This window comes from Salvelinus fontinalis, chromosome 7 (assembly GCF_029448725.1).
Source record: "Salvelinus fontinalis isolate EN_2023a chromosome 7, ASM2944872v1, whole genome shotgun sequence".
In the NCBI taxonomy this organism is placed as follows: Eukaryota; Metazoa; Chordata; class Actinopteri; order Salmoniformes; family Salmonidae; genus Salvelinus; species Salvelinus fontinalis.
This window is the reverse complement of record NC_074671.1, coordinates 69205043-69232542: the sequence shown is the minus strand read 5'-3', so window position 1 is coordinate 69232542 and position 27500 is coordinate 69205043. Positions and strand designations below refer to the sequence as shown.

At 45.3% G+C, this 27500-nt stretch overlaps 1 protein-coding gene across 19 annotated transcripts in view; it reads right to left on the bottom strand.

Moving 5' to 3' along the window:
- The window catches only part of LOC129860041 (microtubule-associated protein 2-like), a 95459-nt gene that overhangs the window by 36044 nt on the left and 31915 nt on the right, over positions 1-27500 (bottom strand). For 17 of the 19 annotated variants that reach the window (XM_055930377.1, XM_055930369.1, XM_055930376.1 and 14 more), the window contains exon 3: positions 13184-13267. The exons of the other annotated variants lie outside the window; for them this stretch is intronic. The gene's annotated coding sequence lies outside the window, so the exon portion shown is untranslated. The remainder of the gene's footprint in view (positions 1-13183; positions 13268-27500) is intronic. 19 annotated transcript variants of the gene reach the window in all.

The window sequence follows — 27500 nt, the reverse complement described above, 5'->3', positions numbered from 1 at the left end:
GAGGAATGCATACTTCTGGAGAAGGGTAGAGGAATGCATACTTCTGGAGAAGGGTAGAGGAATGCATACTTCTGGAGAAGGGTAGAGGGATGCATACTTCTGGAGAAGGGTAGAGGGATGCATACTTCTGGAGAAGGGTAGAGGAATGCATACTTCTGGAGAAGGGTAGAGGAATGCATACTTCTGGAGAAGGGTAGAGGAATGCATACTTCTGTAGAAGGGTAGAGGAATGCATACTTCTGGAGAAGGGTAGAGGAATGCATACTTCTGGAGAAGGGTAGAGGAATGCATACTTCTGGAGAAGGGTAGAGGAATGGGAAGGCAGGCAGGCTTTATTACAGCCACTCAGTAGTGTAAATAACAAACACATTAACTGGGCTCTGCAGCCTTTACCATTCAATTGGGAGCTTAAAGAGAAACAGATTTGATTTGTCTCGTGCCCTCTCGCCTTAGCAGTAAGAATCATGCATATTATGATCCAGTGGAGAGACCAAAATGAGAAGAGTCAACACACACACACACCATAAGGAGATGGTTACCATGGTAACAGGCCCTACAAGTCAGCTGGGATCCCACAGATGGGCCAGACAGGCTTCTAAGTACATCCGCACACACACACACACACACACACACACACACACACACACACACACACACACACACACACACACACACACACACACACACACACACACACACACACACACACACACACACACACACACACACATACACACACACACACACACACACACAAACGCACGACACGCACACCTCGCCCATCTGCACATGGCAGGGAGACCACAGCTCTCATTATCTGTGATTCCCCACATCATCAGATGTAGTCAACCCTCAGTCAGGGAACAGACAACATGTAGTCAACCCTCAGTCAGGGAACAGACAACATGTAGTCAACCCTCAGTCAGGGAACAGACAACATGTAGTCAACCCTCAGTCAGGGAACAGACTAGATGTAGTCAACCCTCATTCAGGGAACAGACAACTTGTATCTATGAAGTGTTGGAGGAGAGTTCTCTCGTCAGGGTCAACTTGTATCTATGAAGTGTTGGAGGGAGAGTTCTCTCGTCAGGGTCAACTTGTATCTATGAAGTGTTGGAGGGAGAGTTCTCTCGTCAGGGTCAACTTGTATCTATGAAGTGTTGGAGGAGAGTTCTCTCGTCAGGGTCAACTTGTATCTATGAAGTGTTGGAGGGAGAGTTCTCTCGTCAGGGTCAACTTGTATCTATGAAGTGTTGGAGGGAGAGTTCTCTCGTCAGGGTCAACTTGTATCTATGAAGTGTTGGAGGAGAGTTCTCTCGTCAGGGTCAACTTGTATCTATGAAGTGTTGGAGGAGAGTTCTCTCGTCAGGGTCAACTTGTATCTATGAAGTGTTGGAGGGAGAGTTCTCTCGTCAGGGTCAACTTGTATCTATGAAGTGTTGGAGGGAGAATTCTCTCGTCAGGGTCAACTTGTATCTATGAAGTGTTGGAGGGAGAGTTCTCTCGTCAGGGTCAACTTGTATCTATGAAGTGTTGGAGGGAGAGTTCTCTCGTCAGGGTCAACTTGTATCTATGAAGTGTTGGAGGGAGAGTTCTCTCGTCAGGGTCAACTTGTATCTATGAAGTGTTGGAGGGAGAGTTCTCTCGTCAGGGTCAACTTGTATCTATGAAGTGTTGGAGGGAGAGTTCTCTCGTCAGGGTCAACTTGTATCTATGAAGTGTTGGAGGAGAGTTCTCTCGTCAGGGTCAACTTGTATCTATGAAGTGTTGTAGAGAGAGTTCTCTCGTCAGGGTCAACTTGTATCTATGAAGTGTTGGAGGGAGAGTTCTCTCGTCAGGGTCAACTTGTATCTATGAAGTGTTGGAGGGAGAGTTCTCTCGTCAGGGTCAACTTGTATCTATGAAGTGTTGGAGGGAGAGTTCTCTCGTCAGGGTCAACTTGTATCTATGAAGTGTTGGAGGGAGAGTTCTCTCGTCAGGGTCAACTTGTATCTATGAAGTGTTGGAGGGAGAGTTCTCTCGTCAGGGTCAACTTGTATCTATGAAGTGTTGGAGGGAGAGTTCTCTCGTCAGGGTCAACTTGTATCTATGAAGTGTTGGAGGGAGAGTTCTCTCGTCAGGGTCAACTTGTATCTATGAAGTGTTGGAGGGAGAGTTCTCTCGTCAGGGTCAACTTGTATCTATGAAGTGTTGGAGGGAGAGTTCTCTCGTCAGGGTCAACTTGTATCTATGAAGTGTTGGAGGGAGGGTTCTCTCGTCAGGGTCAACTTGTATCTACAATTAATAAGGTTATTTCTGGACGCAAAGCTCCTTTGTTGAAACATGTCGTGTCTCATAGGAGACAAGTGCACATGATTTTAAAGAAAGACACTGACCAACTGAATTTAGCGTTTAGTTTTAAGATTGACGGGTTTGATTGTGTTCTACACTTCTGCTGAATCAATTAAATGCTTTGGCTGTGGAAGAGAGGGGCATTTGGTACGTTGTTGTCCCGAGAACCAGCGCGCAGAGCCCGGTAGCAGCTCTAGCGCTGGTGCAGGTAATGCACCACCGCAAAGGGATGAACGTGAGACTGCGACTGGGGTCGCTGAGTCGGTGCTGGAAAATGAAAGTGGAGTTCAAGAGGAGATTGAAACAATGGAAAATGAAGCAGCTGTGTTTAAAGTACCGATGATTAAGAGGAAGAATTGAAGGGGTGATGAAGGTTCTAATTCTGAGAGGAAGTAGAGATGATAAATCAGTTGAGGATAAACAGGTTGTAGAGATTTAGTTTTCCTGTGGGGAGGATAGCGAGAGGGAGTCACCTGACGCATCACAACAAAATAGTGAGAGAAATGGGGTGGAAGGGAGGTATGGGATTGAGAAGCTACGTCAATTTCTGAAATTGACAAAAGGGAAGAAATATATGTTTTCCCTGAAAGTGATTTGTTTATTAAATCAGCAAAGGTTTTGATGTCAAAAATAACGGGGAGAGGTTTGACAAGCCCTGAAATCGCTAGACTCAAGAAAGCTGTTACGAGAGTGACAAGTGATTTAAATTCTAAAGAAAATGAAAGAGTTCAGTCACAGCCGTAACTCTGTGAAGAGATGTGTTTTCTGTCTCGTTTTCTGTATTTGTTTTTCAGCCATGAGCAGTTTTAAGATTTGTTCTTTAAACGTAAATGGGGCGAGAGACGTGTAGTCATAAAAGCTCAAAAAGTAGGGGTGTGGCTATCCTGTTCTCAAAGGGTTTTGCCTTTGTCATATGAGGTTGAAAGGTAGTTGAGGGGAGGTTATTAAAGGTTATGTATGAAAACATCACTGTGTGTATATAAATGTATATGCCCCAGTAGTGGCAGAGACATCACAGAACATTGAGAAATGTAACACTAAGGATTATTTATTTATTGCTGGGGATTTTAACTGCACAGTCAGCCATTTAGACAGAAACCACAAAGAACCTCATTTAGCCTCAAGGACTTTTTAAAAACGTCTTATTGTAACACATGAACTGTGTGATATTTGGCAGAGCCAACATGGAGGCACGAGACAGTACACAGGGGCCCAAGTGAGAGAGAACACCATCTCTCTAACCAGGTTAGATAGGTTTCATTGTAACACTGTGTGATGTTTGGAGCCAACATGGAGGCACGAGACAGTACACATGGTCTAATGTGAGAGAGAACACCATCTCTCTGACCAGGTTAGATAGGTTTCATTGTTTTGAGCATCAATCTCAGCTCTGTAAATCAAATGTGATAACCCCAGTGGGTTTTTTGATAACTTTTGATAACATTGTTTAATAACATAGGAGGTGTACATTAAAAGTTGTAAAACCCAAAAGTGCATACTGGCATTTTAATATAACTTTATTGAGTGATGCTCACTTCAGGAAATGTTGAAGTTTTTTCTGGGAGAGGTGGAGGTCTCAAAATGCCAGTTTTGTATCCCTTCAACAGTGGTAGGATATAGGGAAAATCCAGATTCAACAATTCTGTAATAAATACACGATGAATGTCACCAGAGATATCATCAGATCAATTTTATTTTTTAATTTTACCTTTATTTAACTAGGAAAGTCAGTTAAGAACAAATTAATTTTTTCAATGACGGCCTAGGAACAGTGGGTTAACTGCCTTGTTCAATGAACGCTTTAGAGTCTGAAATAATGGAAATCCTGACGTTAGTTGAGGCCACAGGAGATCGAGGCCATACTCAGGCCCTCAAGAGGAAAAAAGCCTCATTGGGGGCATTGGTGAAACTGAGAAGTATGTTTCAGGGAATCTCTGAAATGGATGCCTCATCCAAATTTGTCTTGGATTTAGAGAAAAAGAATGGACAAAGCAGAATTATTAATTGCCTCAAATCAGCTGTTGGACAGGAGCTCACTAGCCCTAGTGGAATTAGAAAGAGGACAGTAGAGTTCTATGCTGAGCTCTACTAGTGGAATTAGAAAGAGGGCAGTAGAGTTCTCTCCATCAATGGAGGGTGGAGGGTGTTGCATGGCATCAATGGAGGGTGTTGCATGGCATCAATGGAGGGTGTTGCATGGCCTCAATGGAGGTTGTTGCATGGCATCAATGGAGGGTGTTGCATGGCATCAATGGAGGGTGTTGCATGGCATCAATGGAGGGTGTTGCATGGCATCAATGGAGGGTGTTGCATGGCATCAATGGAGGGTGTTGCATGGCATCAATGGAGGGTGTTGCATGGCATCAATGGAGGGTGCTGCATGGCATCAATGGAGGGTGCTGGATGGCATCAATGGAGGGTGTTGCATGGCCTCAATGGAGGTTGTTGCATGGCATCAATGGAGGGTGTTGCATGGCATCAATGGAGGGTGTTGCATGGCATCAATGGAGGGTGTTGCATGGCATCAATGGAGGTTGTTGTATGGCATCAATGGAGGGTGTTGCATGGCATCAATGGAGGGTGTTGTATGGCATCAATGGAGGGTGTTGCATGACATCAATGGAGGGTGTTGCATGGCATCAATGGAGGGTGGAGGGTGTTGCATGGCATCAATGGAGGGTGTTGCATGGCATCAATGGAGGGTGTTGCATGGCATCAATGCAGTTAATGCTTTTGTTTCTGTCATTAATTCAGATGTTGGAGATGGATGTCATTTATGTAATATAAGAGAACCGATTTTTCATAGTTTTATGGAGTGTGAGAGGACAGCTGTGGCAGAGATTTTCAATCTCTTTGAAATACTAAAGTCTTTGTTGACAGCTGTGGGGGAGATTTTCAATTACACTGTTTATATTTTGGGGTTTCAATATAGTAAGCAACAGAAAAAAAGAAAACTCTCACCCTCCCTCCCTCCCCTCTCTCTCTCTCTCTCTCTCTCTCTCAATCTCTCACCCCCCCTTCCCCTCTCGTTCTCTCTCTCTCTCAATCTCTCACCCCCCTTCCCCTCTCTCTCTCAATCTCTCACCCCTTCCCCTCTCTCTTCCCCTCCCCCTTCTCTCTCTCTCCCCCCTATCCTTCCTCAGAAGCTTCCACCACCCCTCTCATACCCTCACACTCTAAATCTGAACACTCTCCTTATCTCTCTCTCTCTTTCCTTCTCTCTCTCCTTCTCTCTGCGGTTCCGGCAGTGTAGAAAGAGGAGCTCACAGTGAACTAGGCCAATGTCTGCTGTAGTGGGTTGGAAGGAGCTGGTTGAGAGGATGAGATCTCTCTGTGTGATCAACAGAAGAAAGAAAAGCCCAACTGCGACACTCAGAGAGAGAGAGAGGGGGGAGTGGGAGAAAGAGAGAGAGAGAGAGCAAGAGAACAAGAGTGAGAGAGAGAGAGTGAGAGAGGGAGTGAGAGAATCGAAGCCAAAGGAATGTCTAGCCTAGCTGTTGCTAAGGAGAAAGAGTGGCTTGCTGAGTTTACCTTTACAGTACACCGCTAGGGAGATGATGAGGAATTAGCATCTCATTGACCTGATAAGGAAAGGCTGTTTCCATATCATTGTGATCCAGACATGCTATTTGTGTGCAAACCAGACCTGGGATCAAACAGTATTTGAAATCTTTAGGTCTGGCTGCAATCTCAGATGGGCGGAGTGTGTTGGTTCAATTGCGCAAGGTAAGCTCAATCACGCTTTGATTAGTATTTTAAAGTGAGTATTTTAAAGATTTCAGATACTATTTGAAGCTAGGTCTGGTGCAAATAGAAGACATTGTTTGTATGTTACCTGACTAGACCTCTCAACACACCCCTCACTGTCTCTCTGTTATCTCCCTGTATGTTACCTGACTAGACCTCTCATCACACCCCTCACTGTCTCTCTGTTATCTCCCCGTATGTCACCTGACTAGACCTCTCATCACATCCCTCACTGTCTCTCTGTTATCTCCCTGTATGTTACCTGACTAGACCTCTCATCACATCCCTCACTGTATCTCTGTTATCTCCCTGTATGTTACCTGACTAGACCTCTCATCACATCCCTCACTGTATCTCTGTTATCTCCCTGTATGTTACCTGACTAGACATCTCATCACACCCCTCACTGTATCTCTGTTATCTCCCTGTATGTTACCTGACTAGACCTCTCATCACACCCCTCACTGTCTCTCTGTTATCTCCCTGTATGTTACCTGACTAGACCTCTCATCACACCCCTCACTGTCTCTCTGTTATCTCCCTGTATGTTACCTGACTAGACCTCTCATCACATCCCTCACTGTATCTCTGTTATCTCCCTGTATGTTACCTGACTAGACCTCTCATCACATCCCTCACTGTATCTCTGTTATCTCCCTGTATGTTACCTGACTAGACCTCTCATCACACCCCTCACTGTCTCTCTGTTATCTCCCCGTATGTCACCTGACTAGACCTCTCATCACATCCCTCACTGTCTCTCTGTTATCTCCCTGTATGTTACCTGACTAGACCTCTCATCACATCCCTCACTGTATCTCTGTTATCTCCCTGTATGTTACCTGACTAGACCTCTCATCACATCCCTCACTGTATCTCTGTTATCTCCCTGTATGTTACCTGACTAGACATCTCATCACACCCCTCACTGTATCTCTGTTATCTCCCTGTATGTTACCTGACTAGACCTCTCATCACACCCCTCACTGTCTCTCTGTTATCTCCCTGTATGTTACCTGACTAGACCTCTCATCACACCCCTCACTGTCTCTCTGTTATCTCCCTGTATGTTACCTGACTCGACCTCTCATCACACCCCTCACTGTCTCTGTTATCTCCCTGTATGTTACCTGACTAGACATCTCAACACATCCCTCACTGTCTCTCTGTTATCTCCCTGTATGTTACCTGACTAGACATCTCATCACATCCCTCACTGTATCTCTGTTATCTCCCTGTATGTTACCTGACTAGACCTCTCATCACACCCATCACTGTCTCTCTGTTATCTCCCTGTATGTTACCTGACTAGATCTCTCATCACACGCCTCACTGTCTCTGTTTTCTCCCCATTTCTCTCTGAAAAAAGAGAGATCTCTTCTCCAACCTCTCTTTGTCTCCTGATATGTTGTTGCTGTACCCTGAAGACCTGCTTCTCTAGCCATGCCTCGTCAGTTCGGTCTGGGCTAACATCATCTGACTCCCCCGTCCCCGTCCCCCTGTCCATGCCCACCCCCCATTACAGCATAAAACCACTCAAACAAGGAGTGGGAGAAAGAGGGATAGTGCCTAACTGTCTAACAGTCTAATACCTCACATTCCATTAGGTAGCTGGCGGAAAATCTCTTTTCATCCCTTTGTACTGTGAGATGAGATGATATCAGACACACATAGAAAGGACGATCATAACCAGAAAATAGGCTTTAGCTGGAGATCTTCCTGTCATCTCTGTTACTGTCATATCTGCTATAGTGCATTTCTTCCCGTATAAGCCTTAGTAAACAGTGCAGGCAGTATGCAGGCCAGGGGACATGGTCAGACTGGACTAGTTCTCCCTGGTTCTCCCTGGTTGGAACATACAGGGCCCGGCTATCATATGTCAGCAGCTACAGTACACAGAGTGAGGGATAGGAGAGAGAGAGAGAGAGCGAGAGAAAGATTGATCGCTGGATGAAGATGGTTTGCTTTTGGGTGAGGCAGGACAGGACGCCTCGGGGGCTTTCTGAGTTCCACTCAGGTCAGTAGGCATCATAAGCTCCCTCTCTCCCTCCCTCTGTCTCTCTCTCCCTTCCCTCTATAGGCACTCTATTTCCCACCCTCTTCTCCCACTACTTCTCTCCCACCCTTCTCTCTCTCCCTCTCTCTCTGTCAGTCTCTCCCCCTCTCCAACCCTTCTCTTCCGTCTCTCTGTGTCTCTAAGCCCCCTCTTGCCCACCCTCTCTCCCTCCCTTGTATCACTCTTTTCACCATCCTCTTCTCCCACTACTGTCACGTTCCTGACCTGTTTTCTCTTGTTTTGTATGTGTTTATTGGTCAGGGCGTGAGTTTTGGGTGGGCAGTCTATGTTTTCTATTTCTATGTTGGGTTTTTGTGTTCGGCCTGGTATGATTCTCAATCAGAGACAGGTGTGTATCGTTTGTCTCTGATTGAGAATCATACTAAGGCAGCCAGGGTTTCACTGGTGTTTTGTGGGTGTTTGTTCCTGTGTCAGCGTTTGGGCCACACAGGACTGTTGCAGGTTAGTCACGTTTGTTGTTTTGTTAATTTGTAGTGTTTGTTGGTTTGCCATTAAAACATGAATACCTACTACTCCGCATCTGGGTCCGATCCATGCTCCTCCTCGTCTGAGGAGGAGAACGACTACGACAACCTTTACAACTACCTCTCTCTACGACCCCTCTCTCTACGACCCTTCTCTATCTCACTCTCTCTCTCTCTCTCCCACCCTTCTCTCTTCCGTCTCTTTTTCAATTAAATTCTCCCTCTCTCTCACCCCCCTCTCTCCCTCTCCCTCTCCCCCTCCCTCCCTCCCTCTTTCATAAGCCCTGTCCCCTTCCTGCTCCTCTACTGGGGCAATCTTCATGCCTCCCTGAGTTCTGTTCATCAGAATGTCAGCCGCCATTTAGGAGACGGAATTCCTGCTAGTGCCAGCCAATCACAGTAGCTCAGATCAACCTGGGGAGTGGGGACGGAGTGGTCATACAAGGACATACTGTACAAAGGTCCTTACATCAACCCTGGGTAGCTATAGTTTCAGGGTGTGCAGATGTGTAGGTTGTCATGAATGCTGTTCTGGAGGCAGCAATGCTAGTGGTCACTAGCTGGCACAGACATAAAGTCATAACATCTGATTTAAACCTAACCCTAACCACACTGCTAACCCTAATGCCTAACCCTAACCTTATATTAAGACCAAAAAGCACATTTATGTTTTCATGAATTTTTACAATCTAGCCAATTTAGACTTTACAGCTGGCCCATCTAGTGGAAATGGCTCAGTTCTGCCTCCAGGGCTAGACTCATGACAATAAATGTCAACCTGCTGTAGATGTTCGCCTTTGTCAAGGTTTAGGGATAATACCATCTCATACATGTATGGTGACTCAGCAGAGACAGCAGGCAAGGCAGAATGGTCGTAGAATACAAGCACAGTGAAGTGTGAATGAACAGAATTCAGCAAGGACGTCTTCAGTGAGGTGAACCATTCAGGACGCTACTGTACACGTCAGACAATCATCAATCATATCTGTATACACAGTGCCTTCAGAAAGCATTCATACCTCTTGACTTATTCCACATTTTGTTGTGTTACAGTCTGAATTCAACATTAATTAAACACATTTTGTTGTGTTACAGTCTGAATTCAACATGTATTAAACACATTTTGTTGTGTTACAGTCTGAATTCAACATGAATTAAACACATTTTGTTGTGTTACAGTCTGAATTCAACATGTATTAAACACATTTTGTTGTGTTACAGTCTGAATTCAACATGTATTAAACACATTTTGTTGTGTTACAGTCTGAAATCAACATGAATTAAACACATTTTGTTGTGTTACAGTCTGAATTCAACATGAATTAAACAAAAAAATGTATCTCGCAATACACACATACCCCATTATGACAAAGTGAAAATGTTTTTTATAATTTTTTGCACATGTATTGAAAATGAAATACAGAAAAAAATCTAATTTACATAAGTATTCACACACCCTTTGGCAGTGATTACAGCTGTGAGTCTTTCTGGGTAAATCTCAAAGAGCTTTCCTCACCTGGTACGTGCAACATTTGCCCATTATTATTTTCAAATTTCTTCAAGCTCTGTCAAATTGGTTGTTGATCATTGCTAGAAAACCATTTTCAGGTCATGAAATTGATTTTCAAGTAGATTTAGGTAAAAACTGTAACTCCAGTGTAGATTTGGCCTTGTGTTCCAGGTTATTGTCCTGCTGAAAGGTGAATTCATCTCCCAGTGTGTCACGACTTCCACCGAAGTCGGTTCCTCTCCTTTTTCGGGCGGCGTTCGGCGTCACCGGTCTTCTAGCCATCGTCGATACACTTTTCATTTTCAATTTGTTTTGTCTTGTTTTCCTACACACCTGGTTCTAGTTTCCCTCATTAAGTGTTGTGTATTTAACCCTCTGTTCCCCCCATGTCTTTGTGTGGAATTGTTTGTTGTAAGTGCTTGTGCACAGGGTATTACAGCGGGGTATTAACCAGGGTATTACAGCAGGGTATTACAGCAGGGTATTACAGCAGGGTATCAGAGCAGGGTATTACAGCAGGGTATCAGAGCAGGGTATTACAGCAGGGTATTAACCAGGGTATTACAGCAGGGTATTACAGCAGGGTATTACAGCAGGGTATTACAGCAGGGTATCAGAGCAGGGTATTACAGCAGGGTATCAGAGCAGGGTATTACAGCAGGGTATCAGAGCAGGGTATTACAGCAGGGTATTACAGCAGGGTATTAGAGCAGGGTATTAACCAGGGTATTGCGATACTCTTTAAACCAGGGTCATCTTCAGAAAGGCACATCGTAGCAAAACGTTATGTGTTCTGATTGGATAAGTTCAGGTTCTAGAGCTCCACCTCATTGTTTCAATACATTTGAAAACGGCCCAGGCTTGACGTCAGCACAAGGTGAATGTAGAGAATTTCTAATGTTCCCTGCTGTTGCTGCATTGCAGAGCTCTGTCTCCAGCTGCAGCCAGTCAGCCAGTCAGTCAAACAGCCAGTCAGGTCAGACAGCCAGGCCAGTGAGCCAGTCAGGTTAGACAGTCAGCCAGTCAGCCATCCAGCCAGTCAGGTCAGTCAGGTCAGCCAGCCATGTCAGACAGCCAGTCAGCCAGTCAGCCAGCCAGCCAGCCAGTCAGTCAGTCAGCCAGGTCAGACATGCCTTTCAACCAAACAAAGACATTAGTGCAGCAGTCTACTGTAGGACCTTGCATAACAACAGCAAGAAAGTGACAGCCTGAGTCACTAGCCATTACAGTCATTAGGCCTGCAGGACAGTTACTTACAGTTATTGCCCCCTCAACTGAGTGTGTGTGTGTGTGTGTGTGTGTGTGTGTGTGTGTGTGTGTGTGTGTGTGTGTGTGTGTGTGTGTGTGTGTGTGTGTCTGTGTCTGTGTGTGTGTCTGTGTCTGTGTCTGTGTCTGTGTCTGTGTCTGTGTCTGTGTCTGTGTGTGTGTGTGTGTGTGTGTGTGTGTGTGTGTGTGTGTGTGTGTGTGTGTGTGTGTGTGTGTATAAATGGCCAGGTATGACCAGGTGGTGTCTACTCCATGGGTCAGTCAGACATACATGACCAGAGGCCATTACAGTCCCACTAATGGACGTCAGGCTAAGTGACATCAACAACTCAATAATACCCTGTTGCTGGTCAGTGTTGAAGGGAATAAAGACAGTCATGGCCTCTCTGGTTGGACTGTTACTTAACTCTGATTGGTCAAGTTGGACTGTTACTTAACTTTGATTGGTCAGGTTGGTTTGTTTCTAAGTTCTGATTGGTCAGGACAGGAGCAGATCAGTTATAGTGCTGTTGTGCTGTCAGGCTAATAACCTACACTGGGATTTGAACATGTTTTCTGTTGGCTGGGGGTTACTGGTGAGAGAACAGGTTTATACTGTCCACACCTCACAGGCAAATCACACAATTGCTGTCAATAACCTTCTGGCCATGAGAAACACACTGCTGCTAACATTGCAACATTGAATAAGTGCCAGTAAATGTCTACAACGTGTCAAATAAACCTTCATGGATCCTCAACAAGTCGAATGGAATGGAGATTGAGAAGCAACAGGACAGACTATGACTGGATCTGCTAGTATAAGGAATATATCCTACATCCTCTAACACATCCATGTTATCAAGAACTCAATTACCCACAATACCCCTTTACCCTCATTGTAAATGGTATTATACACACGATTACCCTCTGTCCCTTTCTAAACCCTGGTAACTACAGTACTGGTAGGCCTGAGCAGAGCCACTTAACCATTACTACTGAGGTCTTATGACTCATGGAAGAGCATTCTGGGAAGGTTGGAACACTCCTGCTGCTCTATTGAATGAACTCTGATTCCAGTAATGATGAGTCATAATTATGTGTTCCAGAACCATATTGGAAATAATTGTTGTTTAATAATTGAATGTGTTTTCTGACTAGACCTCTCAATAAATGTTTTACTCTGAAGAGGTACTCATGAGACAATAAGCAGAGATATGAACAACATGAATATACAAAAAAAATAGATGTTTTATTGTCACATACACCAGATAGGAACAGTGAAATATGTTGTTTTACAGGGTCAGCCATAGTAGTACAGTACCCCTGGAGTAAATTAGGGTTAAGAGCCTTGCTCAAGGGCACATCGACAGATTTACAGGGTAACTGGAGTGAACTATGGGGCTATAGTATGGACAGACATTATCTACGGCTACATATGCAAATCAGTGTTCTCTGTGTTTAGTCAAATAAACATACAGATGTAGGATCTTAATTTGATCACTCTTTTGTTGATGAGAATCTTTCTGCACAACAGGAAATGCAACGTTGTAGTATATTCGAGGTTTAAAAAGGCTTTTAAAGTTTGTGATTTCCACATTAAAATGTCAGACTTGATTTGCCCTAACGAAAAATGTATCAACCCCTACAAAAAAAACGTCTATTATTTAAAATCCACCAAATAATTTACATTTCCTGTTGCTGCAGGATTATTTCCCTGTTGTAGTAAACTGGCTCAAATTAAGATCCTACATCTGTACCATAATTTCAGCTAAAGCTCTCTTTTCAAGTGTTTGTTCTCTCTGGTCTTACCTGATGAGTTGCTGATGGACTTAACCACTTCTGAACACGATGGTAGGAATCAGAGGACTGATGAGGAAAACCTCCTGGTTACACCTATAGGGAGAGAGAGAATTAAGAATGCTAGAACAGAGAACAGTCATAACACACACACACACACACAGACACCTGTTGCCAGATCACCATTCCCCCTACTCTAAATCATGTCCGTGGTTAAGTGGCTAGATACTGTACCAGACTGACAGTATGTACTGAATAAGAGGGTAGTCTGCTCAAACACAATGGTTGGATTAATGTTCCTGGCAGACTTAGAGGACTACAGGTGGAGGAGTTAAGCTGATCAGTGTTTTCCCTGAAGCACGCTACTTAAACTGCAGTGTGGAGCAGTGGGCCAAGGCTGGAGGCTTTCATGTAGAAACCTCCTAGTTTGACTAAGAGTGTTTGTGAGTGATCCTATCTACTCTGTCTAGGAGTAATAAGCCCAGACTGTATTTTAAGCATCCCAGTCTCTATAGCAGACTTCTATGGGTAATACAATGGGACAGAGGGGCACCACAATTACTACAAGTCCTCACATTATCCACCAGTGACGAGGGGGACCATGTGAGCACATCCAGCACAGATAAGAACAATGGGTTTGTTTGGCCCCAGCGACAGACAGACAGTCTGGGAGCCTCTTTGGGGGGCTGGTTCTACATTCATCACCCCAGCACAGTCAGGGGCCCCTGGCAGGACCACGTGCAACATGGCCATTCACACTGACCATCACAGCTACAGGGGAGAGGGGAGAGGGGGAAGACAGGAAGAGGGGAGAAGGGGACGAGGGGAAGGGGAGAAGGGTGACACAACCAACCCAACCAGGCCTGGGGATGTAGCCTTGTTTTTTGACAGAAATCCCCAGCAACATGTAAAAGTGAGTTTCTAGGTTTCTAAAGATTGTCCGTATTCACACAGTGGATCAGGAGAGAGGAGGGGAGGAGAGAGTTTGGGAAGGAGTTTGCAGAGAGAGGAGGAGGGAGAGAGGAGGGAGAGAGGGGGGTAAAGAGAGATGGGGAAGGAGAGAGGGATGGGGGAAGGAGAGTGAGGGGGAAGGAGAGAGGAGATAGGGAGAAACAGAGCAAGAGGGAACAAAAGAGAGATTGGGGAAGGAGAGAGAGAGAGGGGGAAGGAGAGAGAGAGATGGGGCTGAGGGAAGAGAGCGTTGGGGAAGGAGATAGAAAGAGGGGGTGAGGGAGGAGAGAGAGGGGGATGAGGGAGGAGAGCGTTGGGGAAGGAGATAGAGAGAGGGGGTGAGGGAGGACCGAGGGGGGGATGAGGGAGGAGAGAGGGAAGGAGAGAGTGAGAGGGAGAGAGGGAAGGAGAGGGAGAGAGAGAGAGAGAGAGAGAAAGGGTGTTGAGGGAGGAGAGAGGAGAGGGAGAAGAGAGGAGAGGGAAGGTAAGATGAGGTCACACAGAAAGCAGTAGCAGTAGTGGAGCTTGGCTAAAAGAGAGGGAGGGAGGGAGGCAGGCAGGCAAGCAGGGAGGCGGGGGAATGCAGGGAAGGCAGAAAGAACTGTGATGGGAGGGAGGGAGAGCTTGAGGGAGAGCTTGAGGGAGAGAGGGATTGTGAGGGAAGCGGAATGGAAAGGGAGAGAGAGAGAGAGAGATGGACAGATAGATAGATTTGGGGACATCTGCTCAGAGCAGCCATGACAATCAGAGATCACAGGAGCAGACAGACAAAGTCCCCTTCACCGAATGCACCACAGCCAGCATGGTTCAGTGATGGCGTGAAAGGTTCCAGGCTCACAGCAACAGCAGCCATTGTTTTGGCACAGAGAGAGTCAGTCAGGTACAGCAGTAGTTGTCAGTGAGCCTTGTCTTGGTCTGTTGCTAAGTGTTAAATCTCTAAGATTAGAAAACACAAGCAGACAGATGGTTGTAGGGACATGCTCCCTCGCTGCACATATTTTGCTCTAGACTTGTATCAACTAGTCCAGCCTCACCATCATCCTCTCCATCTGTTGTCATTGAGTAGTGATTTGCACTAACTGATATGCTTGATCATTTATATGAATAAGAAAACACAGCAATAAACATATTAGTTTAAGTGTTTACATTTTGTCATTTATCAGACTGTCACGATGGTTTGTTGAAATGGACCAAGGCGCAGCGTGCGTAGAATGCCACATGTTCATTTAAATGAAACTCACAACAACAATAAAGAGTAACGAAACGTGAAGCAAAATGCAGCGCTCACAGGCACTACACAAAAACAAGATCCCACAAACAACAGGTTGGGAAAGGCTGCCTAAATATGATCCCCAATCAGAGACAACGATAGACAGCTGCCTCTGATTGGGAACCATACCAGGCCAACAAAGAAATAGAAAACATAGATTGCCCACCCTAGTCACACCCTGACCTAACCAAATAGAGAATTACAAGGATCTCTAAGATCAGGGCGTGACACAGACGCTCTTATCCAGAGACACTTACAGTACTGTAGGTAGTGAGTGCAGACATTTTCATACTGGTCCCCCATGGGAATCGAACCCACAACCCTGGTGATGCATGTGCTATGTTCTACCAACGGTTTTACAGCAATAAACATATTAGTTTAGGATGTCTAGCCTTTGCAGAAGAATGATTGAGTGAGATCTGTCTGAAGTGTCCAGACTAGGTGTGTGTTGCCCCAGACCTGGAGGTACAGTAACTCATGTAGGAGATCTACTCAGAGAGACATTCTGTCTGAAGTGTCCAGACTAGGTGTGTGTTGCCCCAGACCTGGAGGTACAGTAACTCATTTAGGAGATCTACTCAGAGAGACAATCTGTCTGAAGTGTCCAGACTAGGTGTGTGTTGCCCCAGACCTGGAGGTACAGTAACTCATGTAGGAGATCTACTCAGAGAGACATTCTGTCTGAAGTGTCCAGACTAGGTGTGTGTTTCCCCAGACCTGGAGGTACAGTAACTCATTTAGGAGATCTACTCAGAGAGACAATCTGTCTGAAGTGTCCAGACTAGGTGTGTGTTGCCCCAGACCTGGAGGTACAGTAACTCATTTAGGAGATCTACTCAGAGAGACAATATGTCTGAAGTGTCCAGACTAGGTGTGTGTTGCCCCAGACCTGGAGGTACAGTAACTCATGTAGGAGATCTACTCAGAGAGACATTCTGTCTGAAGTGTCCAGACTAGGTGTGTGTTTCCCCAGACCTGGAGGTACAGTAACTCATTTAGGAGATCTACTCAGAGAGACAATCTGTCTGAAGTGTCCAGACTAGGTGTGTGTTGCCCCAGACCTGGAGGTACAGTAACTCATGTAGGAGATCTACTCAGAGAGACATTCTGTCTGAAGTGTCCAGACTAGGTGTGTGTTGCCCCAGACCTGGAGGTACAGTAACTCATTTAGGAGATCTACTCAGAGAGACAATCTGTCTGAAGTGTCCAGACTAGGTGTGTGTTGCCCCAGACCTGGAGGTACAGTAACTCATTTAGGAGATCTACTCAGAGAGACATTCTGTCCTTAACTTAACCTTCGCTTCGCCCACATCCCTCATCTATAATTCAGCCAGCCCCCTTGTCCCCACGGACAGACTCCAGCATCCCGCAGGCACGCACACACACACACACACACACACACACACACACACACACACACACACACACACACACACACACACACACACACACACACACACACACACACACACACACACACACACACACACACACACACACACACACACACCCTGGTGTATGTTTAATTAATCAACCACCAGTCAGAGTGAAATCAACTGGGGATTGGATGGGGAGAGGAGAGTGATGTGGTTAAAAAAAACCACTGCAGAGGGGTGATAGTGATGTGTCAATGTCTGTCCATTAGGCGGTGATAATGATGTGTCCATGTCTGTCCATTAGGCGGTGATAATGATGTGTCCATGTCTGTCCATTAGGGGGTGATAGTGATGTGTCCATGTCTGTCCATTAGGGGGTGATAGTGATGTGTCCACATCTGTCCATTAGGGGGTGATAATGATGTGTCCATGTCTGTCCATTAGGGGGTGATAATGATGTGTCAATGTCTGTCCATTAGGGGGTGATAGTGATGTGTCCATGTCTGTCCATTAGGGGGTGATAGTGATGTGTCCACATCTGTCCATTAGGGGGTGATAATGATGTGTCCATGTCTGTCCATTAGGGGGTGATAGTGATGTGTCAATGTCTGTCCATTAGGCGGTGATAATGATGTGTCCATGTCTGTCCATTAGGGGGTGATAGTGATGTGTCAATGTCTGTCCATTAGGCGGTGATAATGATGTGTCCATGTCTGTCCATTAGGGGGTGATAGTGATGTGTCCATGTCTGTCCATTAGGGGGTGATAGTGATGTGTCCACATCTGTCCATTAGGGGGTGATAATGATGTGTCCATGTCTGTCCATTAGGGGGTGATAATGATGTGTCCATGTCTGTCCATTAGGGGGTGATAATGATGTGTCCATGTCTGTCCATTAGGCGGTGATAATGATGTGTCCATGTCTGTCCATTAGGGGGTGATAATGATGTGTCCATGTCTGTCCATTAGGGGGTCATAATGATGTGTCCATGTCTGTCCATTAGGGGGTGATAGTGATGTGTCCATGTCTGTCCATTAGGGGGTGATAGTGATGTGTCCACATCTGTCCATTAGGGGGTGATAATGATGTGTCCATGTCTGTCCATTAGGGGGTGATAATGATGTGTCCATGTCTGTCCATTAGGGGGTGATAATGATGTGTCCATGTCTGTCCATTAGGGGGTGATAGTGATGTGTCCATGTCTGTCCATTAGGGGGTGATAGTGATGTGTCCACATCTGTCCATTAGGTGGTGATAATGATGTGTCCATGTCTGTCCATTAGGGGGTGATAATGATGTGTCCATGTCTGTCCATTAGGGGGTGATAATGATGTGTCCACATCTGTCCATTAGGGGGTGATAATGATGTGTCCATGTCTGTCCATTAGGGGGTGATAATGATGTGTCCATGTCTGTCCATTAGGCGGTGATAATGATGTGTCCATGTCTGTCCATTAGGGGGTGATAATGATGTGTCCATGTCTGTCCATTAGGGGGTCATAATGATGTGTCCATGTCTGTCCATTAGGGGGTGATAGTGATGTGTCCATGTCTGTCCATTAGGGGGTGATAGTGATGTGTCCACATCTGTCCATTAGGGGGTGATAATGATGTGTCCATGTCTGTCCATTAGGGGGTGATAATGATGTGTCCATGTCTGTCCATTAGGGGGTGATAATGATGTGTCCATGTCTGTCCATTAGGGGGTGATAGTGATGTGTCCATGTCTGTCCATTAGGGGGTGATAGTGATGTGTCCACATCTGTCCATTAGGGGGTGATAATGATGTGTCCATGTCTGTCCATTAGGGGGTGATAATGATGTGTCCATGTCTGTCCATTAGGGGGTGATAATGATGTGTCCACATCTGTCCATTAGGGGGTGATAATGATGTGTCCATGTCTGTCCATTAGGGGGTGATAATGATGTGTCCATGTCTGTCCATTAGGGGGTGATAATGATGTGTCCATGTCTGTCCATTAGGGGGTGATAATGATGTGTCCATGTCTGTCCATTAGGGGGTGATAATGATGTGTCCGTGTCTGTCCATTAGGGGGTCATAATGATGTGTCCATGTCTGTCCATTAGGGGGTGATAATGATGTGTCCATGTCTGTCCATTAGGGGGTGATAATGATGTGTCCGTGTCTGTCCATTAGGGGGTGATAATGATGTGTCCATGTCTGTCCATTAGGGGGTGATAATGATGTGTCCATGTCTGTCCATTAGGGGGTGATAATGATGTGTCCATGTCTGTCCATTAGGGGGTGATAATGATGTGTCCGTGTTTGTCCATTAGGGGGTGATAATGATGTGTCTGTGTCTGTCCATTAGGGGGTGATAATGATGTGTCCAAGTCTGTCAATTAGGGGGTGATAATGATGTGTCCGTGTCTGTCCGTTAGGGGGTGATAATGATGTGTCCATGTCTGTCCATTAGAGGGTGATAATGATGTGTCCGTGTCTGTCCATTAGGGGGTGATAATGATGTGTCCGTGTCTGTCCATTAGGGGGTGATAATGATGTGTCCGTGTCTGTCCATTAGGGGGTGATAATGATGTGTCCGTGTCTGTCCATTAGAGGGTGATAATGATGTGTCAATGTCTGTCCATTAGGGGGTGATAATGATGTGTCCGTGTCTGTCCATTAGGGGGTGATAATGATGTGTCCATGTCTGTCCATTAGAGGGTGATAATGATGTGTCCGTGTCTGTCCATTAGGGGGTGATAATGATGTGTCCGTGTCTGTCCATTAGGGGGTGATAATGTTGTGTCCGTGTCTGTCCATTAGGGGGTGATAATGATGTGTCCGTGTCGGTCCGTTAGGGGGTGATAATGATGTGTCCATGTCTGTCCATTAGGGGGTGATAATGATGTGTCCATGTCTGTCCATTAGGGGGTGATAATGATGTGTCCATGTCTGTCCATTAGGGGGTGATAATGATGTGTCAATGTCTGTCCATTAGGCGGTGATAATGATGTGTCCATGTCTGTCCATTAGGGGGTGATAATGATGTGTCCATGTCTGTCCATTAGGGGGTGATAATGATGTGTCCATGTCTGTCCATTAGGGGGTGATAATGATGTGTCCATGTCTGTCCATTAGGGGGTGATAATGATGTGTCCATGTCTGTCCATTAGGGGGTGATAATGATGTGTCCATGTCTGTCCATTAGGGGGTGATAATGATGTGTCCGTGTCTGTCCATTAGGGGGTGATAATGATGTGTCCATGTCTGTCCATTAGGGGGTGATAATGATGTGTCCATGTCTGTCCATTAGGCGGTGATAATGATGTGTCAATGTCTGTCCATTAGGCGGTGATAATGATGTGTCCATGTCTGTCCATTAGGGGGTGATAATGATGTATCCATGTCTGTCCATTAGGGGGTCATAATGATGTGTCCATGTCTGTCCATTAGGGGGTGATAATGATGTGTCCATGTCTGTCCATTAGGGGGTGATAATGATGTGTCCGTGTCTGTCCATTAGGGGGTGATAATGATGTGTCCATGTCTGTCCATTAGGGGGTGATAATGATGTGTCCATGTCTGTCCATTAGGGGGTGATAATGATGTGTCCATGTCTGTCCATTAGGGGGTGATAATGATGTGTCCGTGTTTGTCCATTAGGGGGTGATAATGATGTGTCTGTGTCTGTCCATTAGGGGGTGATAATGATGTGTCCAAGTCTGTCAATTAGGGGGTGATAATGATGTGTCCGTGTCTGTCCGTTAGGGGGTGATAATGATGTGTCCATGTCTGTCCATTAGAGGGTGATAATGATGTGTCCGTGTCTGTCCATTAGGGGGTGATAATGATGTGTCCGTGTCTGTCCATTAGGGGGTGATAATGATGTGTCCGTGTCTGTCCATTAGGGGGTGATAATGATGTGTCCGTGTCTGTCCATTAGAGGGTGATAATGATGTGTCAATGTCTGTCCATTAGGGGGTGATAATGATGTGTCCGTGTCTGTCCATTAGGGGGTGATAATGATGTGTCCATGTCTGTCCATTAGAGGGTGATAATGATGTGTCCGTGTCTGTCCATTAGGGGGTGATAATGATGTGTCCGTGTCTGTCCATTAGGGGGTGATAATGTTGTGTCCGTGTCTGTCCATTAGGGGGTGATAATGATGTGTCCGTGTCGGTCCGTTAGGGGGTGATAATGATGTGTCCATGTCTGTCCATTAGGGGGTGATAATGATGTGTCCATGTCTGTCCATTAGGGGGTGATAATGATGTGTCCATGTCTGTCCATTAGGGGGTGATAATGATGTGTCAATGTCTGTCCATTAGGCGGTGATAATGATGTGTCCATGTCTGTCCATTAGGGGGTGATAATGATGTGTCCATGTCTGTCCATTAGGGGGTGATAATGATGTGTCCATGTCTGTCCATTAGGGGGTGATAATGATGTGTCCATGTCTGTCCATTAGGGGGTGATAATGATGTGTCCATGTCTGTCCATTAGGGGGTGATAATGATGTGTCCATGTCTGTCCATTAGGGGGTGATAATGATGTGTCCGTGTCTGTCCATTAGGGGGTGATAATGATGTGTCCATGTCTGTCCATTAGGGGGTGATAATGATGTGTCCATGTCTGTCCATTAGGCGGTGATAATGATGTGTCAATGTCTGTCCATTAGGCGGTGATAATGATGTGTCCATGTCTGTCCATTAGGGGGTGATAATGATGTATCCATGTCTGTCCATAAGAATTGAACTGCATTGATCCACTGTTGCCTTTGAAGTTGCCTTTGAACTCAATCAAATTCAATAAAATGTATTTATAAAGCCCTTTTTACATCAGCCGCTGTCACAAAGTGCTGTACAGAAACCCAGCCTAAAACCCAGGCAGGAACCTATGAAGAAACCTTGAGAGGAACCAGGCCTCTTCTGGATGTGCCGGGTGGAGATTATAACAGAACATGGACAAGAACATGGACAACTCTGTTGGAGCAGTCCGTCTGTCTGTCTACATAATATGAAGCTGTCATCTGTCTGTCTACATAATATGAAGCTGTCATCTGTCTGTCTACATAATATAGAGCTGTCATCTGTCTGTCTACATAATATGGAGCTGTCATCTGTCTGTCTACATAATATGGAGCTGTCTGTCTGTCTGTCTACATAATATGGAGCTGTCTGTCTGTCTACATATTATGGAGCTGTCCGTCTGTCTGTCTACATACTACGGAGCTGTCTGTCTGTCTTTACTATGGAGCTGTCCGTCTGTCTGTCTCTACTATGGAGCTGTCTGTCTGTCTGTCTACATAACATGGAGCCGTCAGTCTGTTTCTACTATGGAGCTGTCGGTCTGTCTCTACGATGGACTACAAAAATAGAGTACTGTAAACTACAAAGAAGCTCCATTGGGAATGAGCTGATTGATGTTCTACTACCATGGCCATTGGCCAATATGGTCAACACTACAGCTAACACATTTAAGATGGTCAAGTCAACAGCTGGACATACTGTAGTTACAGCTACACATCTATAGGAGACCTACACCAGTAGATCTCTACAGTAGCTATATTAATCTACAGGAGACCTACACCAGTAGATCTCTACAGTAGCTATATTAATCTACAGGAGACATACACCAGTAGATCTCTACAGTAGCTACATTCATCTACAGGAGACATACATCAGTAGATCTCTACAGTAGCTACATTCATCTACAGGAGACATACACCAGTAGATCTCTACAGTAGCTATATTAATCTACAGGAGACCTACACCAGTAGATCTCTACAGTAGCTATATTAATCTACAGGAGACCTACATCAGTAGATCTCTACAGTAGCTACATTCATCTACAGGAGACCTACACCAGTAGATCTCTACAGTAGCTATATTAATCTACAGGAGACCTACACCAGTAGATCTCTACAGTAGCTATATTAATCTACAGGAGACCTACATCAGTAGATCCCTACAGGAGGCCTACACCAGTAGATCCATACAGTAGCTATATTAATCTACAGGAGACCTACACCAGTAGATCTCTACAGTAGCTATATTAATCTACAGGAGACCTACATCAGTAGATCCCTACAGGAGGCCTACACCAGTAGATCCATACAGTAGCTATATTAATCTACAGGAGACCTACACCAGTAGATCTCTACAGTAGCTATATTAATCTACAGGAGACCTACATCAGTAGATCTCTACAGTAGCTATATTAATCTACAGGAGACCTACATCAGTAGATCCCTACAGGAGGCCTACACCAGTAGATCTCTACAGTAGCTATATTAATCTACAGGAGACCTACACCAGTAGATCTCTACAGTAGCTATATTAATCTACAGGAGACCTACATCAGTAGATCTCTACAGTAGCTATATTAATCTACAGGAGACCTACATCAGTAGATCCCTACAGGAGGCCTACACCAGTAGATCTCTACAGTAGCTATATTAATCTACAGGAGACCTACACCAGTAGATCTCTACAGTAGCTATATTAATCTACAGGAGACCTACATCAGTAGATCTCTACAGTAGCTATATTAATCTACAGGAGACCTACATCAGTAGATCCCTACAGGAGGCCTACACCAGTAGATCCCTACAGTAGCTACATTCATCTACAGGAGACATACACCAGTAGATCTCTACAGTAGCTACATTCATCTACAGGAGACCTACACCAGTAGATCCCTACAGGAGACCTACACCGGTAGATCCCTACAGTAGCTACATTCATCTACAGGAGACATACACCAGTAGATCCCTACAGGAGGCCTACACCAGTAGATCTCTACAGTAGCTACATTCATCTACAGGAGACCTACACCAGTAGATCCCTACAGGAGGCCTACACCAGTAGATCTCTACAGTAGCTACATTCATCTACAGGAGACATACACCAGTACATTTACATTTTAGTCATTTAGCAGACGCTCTTATCCAGAGCGACTTACAGTAGAGTGCATACATTTTATTACATTTTACATACTGAGACAAGGATATCCCTACCGGCCAAACCCTCCCTAACCCGGACGACGCTATGCCAATTGTGCGTCGCCCCACGGACCTCCCGGTTGCGGCCGGCCTGGGCGTGAACCCAGAGACTCTGGTGGCGCAGCTAGCACTGCGTAGCAGTGCCCTAGACCACTGCGCCACCCGGGAGACCACCAGTAGATCCCTACAGTAGCTACATTCATCTACAGGAGACCTATACCAGTAGATCCCTACAGGAGGCCTACACCAGTAGATCTCTACAGTAGCTATATTAATCTACAGGAGACCCACACCAGTAGATCCCTACAGGAGACATACACCAGTAGATCTCTACAGTAGCTATATTAATCTACAGGAGACCTACACCAGTAGATCTCTACAGTAGCTATATTAATCTACAGGAGACCTACACCAGTAGATCTCTACAGTAGCTATATTAATCTACAGGAGACCTACACCAGTAGATCTCTACAGTAGCTATATTAATCTACAGGAGACCTACACCAGTAGATCTCTACAGTAGCTATATTAATCTACAGGAGACCTACACCAGTAGATCTCTACAGTAGCTATATTAATCTACAGGAGACCTACACCAGTAGATCTCTACAGTAGCTATATTAATCTACAGGAGACCTACACCAGTAGATCTCTACAGTAGCTATATTAATCTACAGGAGACATACATCAGTAGATCCCTACAGGAGACCTACACCAGTAGATCTCTACAGTAGCTATATTAATCTACAGGAGACATACATCAGTAGATCCCTACAGGAGACCTACACCAGTAGATCCCTACAGTAGCTATATTAATCTACAGGAGACCTACACCAGTAGATCTCTACAGGAGACCTACACCAGTAGATCTCTACAGTAGCTATATTAATCTACAGGAGACCTACACCAGTAGATCTCTACAGTAGGCCTACACCAGTAGATCTCTACAGTAGCTATATTAATCTACAGGAGACCTACATCAGTAGATCTCTACAGTAGCTATATTAATCTACAGGAGACCTACACCAGTAGATCTCTACAGTAGCTATATTAATCTACAGGAGACCTACATCAGTAGATCTCTACAGTAGCTATATTAATCTACAGGAGACCTACACCAGTAGATCTCTACAGTAGCTATATTAATCTACAGGAGACCTACACCAGTAGATCTCTACAGTAGCTATATTAATCTACAGGAGACCTACATCAGTAGATCTCTACAGTAGCTATATTAATCTACAGGAGACCTACATCAGTAGATCTCTACAGTAGCTATATTAATCTACAGGAGACCTACATCAGTAGATCCCTACAGGAGACCTACACCAGTAGATCCCTACAGTAGCTATATTAATCTACAGGAGACCTACACCAGTAGATCTCTACAGGAGACCTACACCAGTAGATCTCTACAGTAGCTATATTAATCTACAGGAGACCTACACCAGTAGATCTCTACAGTAGGCCTACACCAGTAGATCTCTACAGTAGCTATATTAATCTACAGGAGACCTACATCAGTAGATCTCTACAGTAGCTATATTAATCTACAGGAGACCTACACCAGTAGATCTCTACAGTAGCTATATTAATCTACAGGAGACCTACACCAGTAGATCTCTACAGTAGCTATATTAATCTACAGGAGACCTACACCAGTAGATCTCTACAGTAGCTATATTAATCTACAGGAGACCTACATCAGTAGATCTCTACAGTAGCTATATTAATCTACAGGAGACCTACACCAGTAGATCTCTACAGTAGCTATATTAATCTACAGGAGACCTACACCAGTAGATCCCTACAGTAGCTATATTAATCTACAGGAGACCTACACCAGTAGATCTCTACAGGAGACCTACACCAGTAGATCTCTACAGTAGCTATATTAATCTACAGGAGACCTACACCAGTAGATCTCTACAGTAGGCCTACACCAGTAGATCTCTACAGTAGCTATATTAATCTACAGGAGACCTACATCAGTAGATCTCTACAGTAGCTATATTAATCTACAGGAGACCTACACCAGTAGATCTCTACAGTAGCTATATTAATCTACAGGAGACCTACATCAGTAGATCTCTACAGTAGCTATATTAATCTACAGGAGACCTACACCAGTAGATCCCTATAGGAGACCTACACCAGTAGATCTCTACAGTAGCTATATTAATCTACAGGAGACCTACATCAGTAGATCCCTACAGGAGGCCTACACCAGTAGATCTCTACAGTAGCTATATTAATCTACAGGAGACATACACCAGTAGATCTCTACAGTAGCTATATTAATCTACAGGAGACATACACCAGTAGATCCCTACAGGAGGCCTACACCAGTAGATCCCTACAGTAGCTACATTCATCTACAGGAGACATACACCAGTAGATCTCTACAGTAGCTATATTAATCTACAGGAGGCCTACACCAGTAGATCTCTACAGTAGCTATATTAATCTACAGGAGACATACACCAGTAGATCCCTTAGAGATCAGATCTACTGTTTGTAATGAGTCTACTGGGGCTCAGTCATTAATCATGACGAGGCACGAAGCAGAGATAAACACACACACAAGCATGCAGACGCACACCGTGAACAGAATGTAGGAACGCACGAGACACGGGAGCGCACGTACGCACGCTCTCACCCCCCCCCCCCACTCCCCACACCCCCTACACTCTCCCCACTCCCCCCCTACACTCCCCATACATCTCCCCCCACACCTCCCCCCAGCCCCCCACACTCCTGTCTCTTCTCCTTAGCCCACTCCTTGTCTTATAAATCAACAGCCTTCTATCCTCTCCTCCCCTTCTTCCCTCTCTCCCAATCCTCCCTCTATCGTCAGGAGAGGGCCTGGTGGGACGTATCTGAGTGGTGATGGATTGAAACGTAATCGTTCTGACAGGCAGCTCACAGGCCACTTGTAAAGGCACTGTATAAGCACGCAAGCAACCCACTGCCCACACACGGACACACAGACAGGCAAGCAGCCACACACACACACACACCACGTGAGCACCCATGCACACACACACAACAAACAACAACAACCAACACTCACACACAAGTGATCACACACACCAAGCCTAGCAGGTACATACACTGTACTAGGAGGTACATACACTGTACAGGGCCTGGTGGCAGCTCTACTTCAGAGAGTGGCCAGGTGTGAGTGGCCAGGTGTGAGTGGCCAGGTGTGAGTGGCCAGGTGTGAGTGGCCAGGTGTGAGAGGCCAGGTGTGAGATGTACAGACAGTCCAATAACAGCCTCAATATCTCCTACTTCATCAGCAACATTTACAGTGAGACATATTGTCTGCAACAAAAGATTCAGTCCAGAAATAATGTATAGCACCTTGTATTCCACATGATGTCATCCCGTACTCATCGACCGTGTAACACGCCGTATCATTAGATCACATACTATGTTGGTGGATGTCATGGCACAGAACACATATTGATTGTATTTCAATGGACCGTTGGCATCACAAAATATATTTCCATGAATGGACAATAAAGTTTGGTATCCATACAGGCCATTTCTGGGACATTCATGTTGTCTGTTGGATAAGTCCATGTTTTGAAACACAGAAGCACTGGTACATTAACATAACAATCGTCCTCTATCCCAGCTCTTACAGCACGAACACTCCCTGGCATGGCAACAGTTAGTAATGAACCACCAACACAGAGCCCGCCCTGCTGCCAAGCTGTGACCTTCCTCCAAGGGCATGGGGTTGGCACCATGCCCC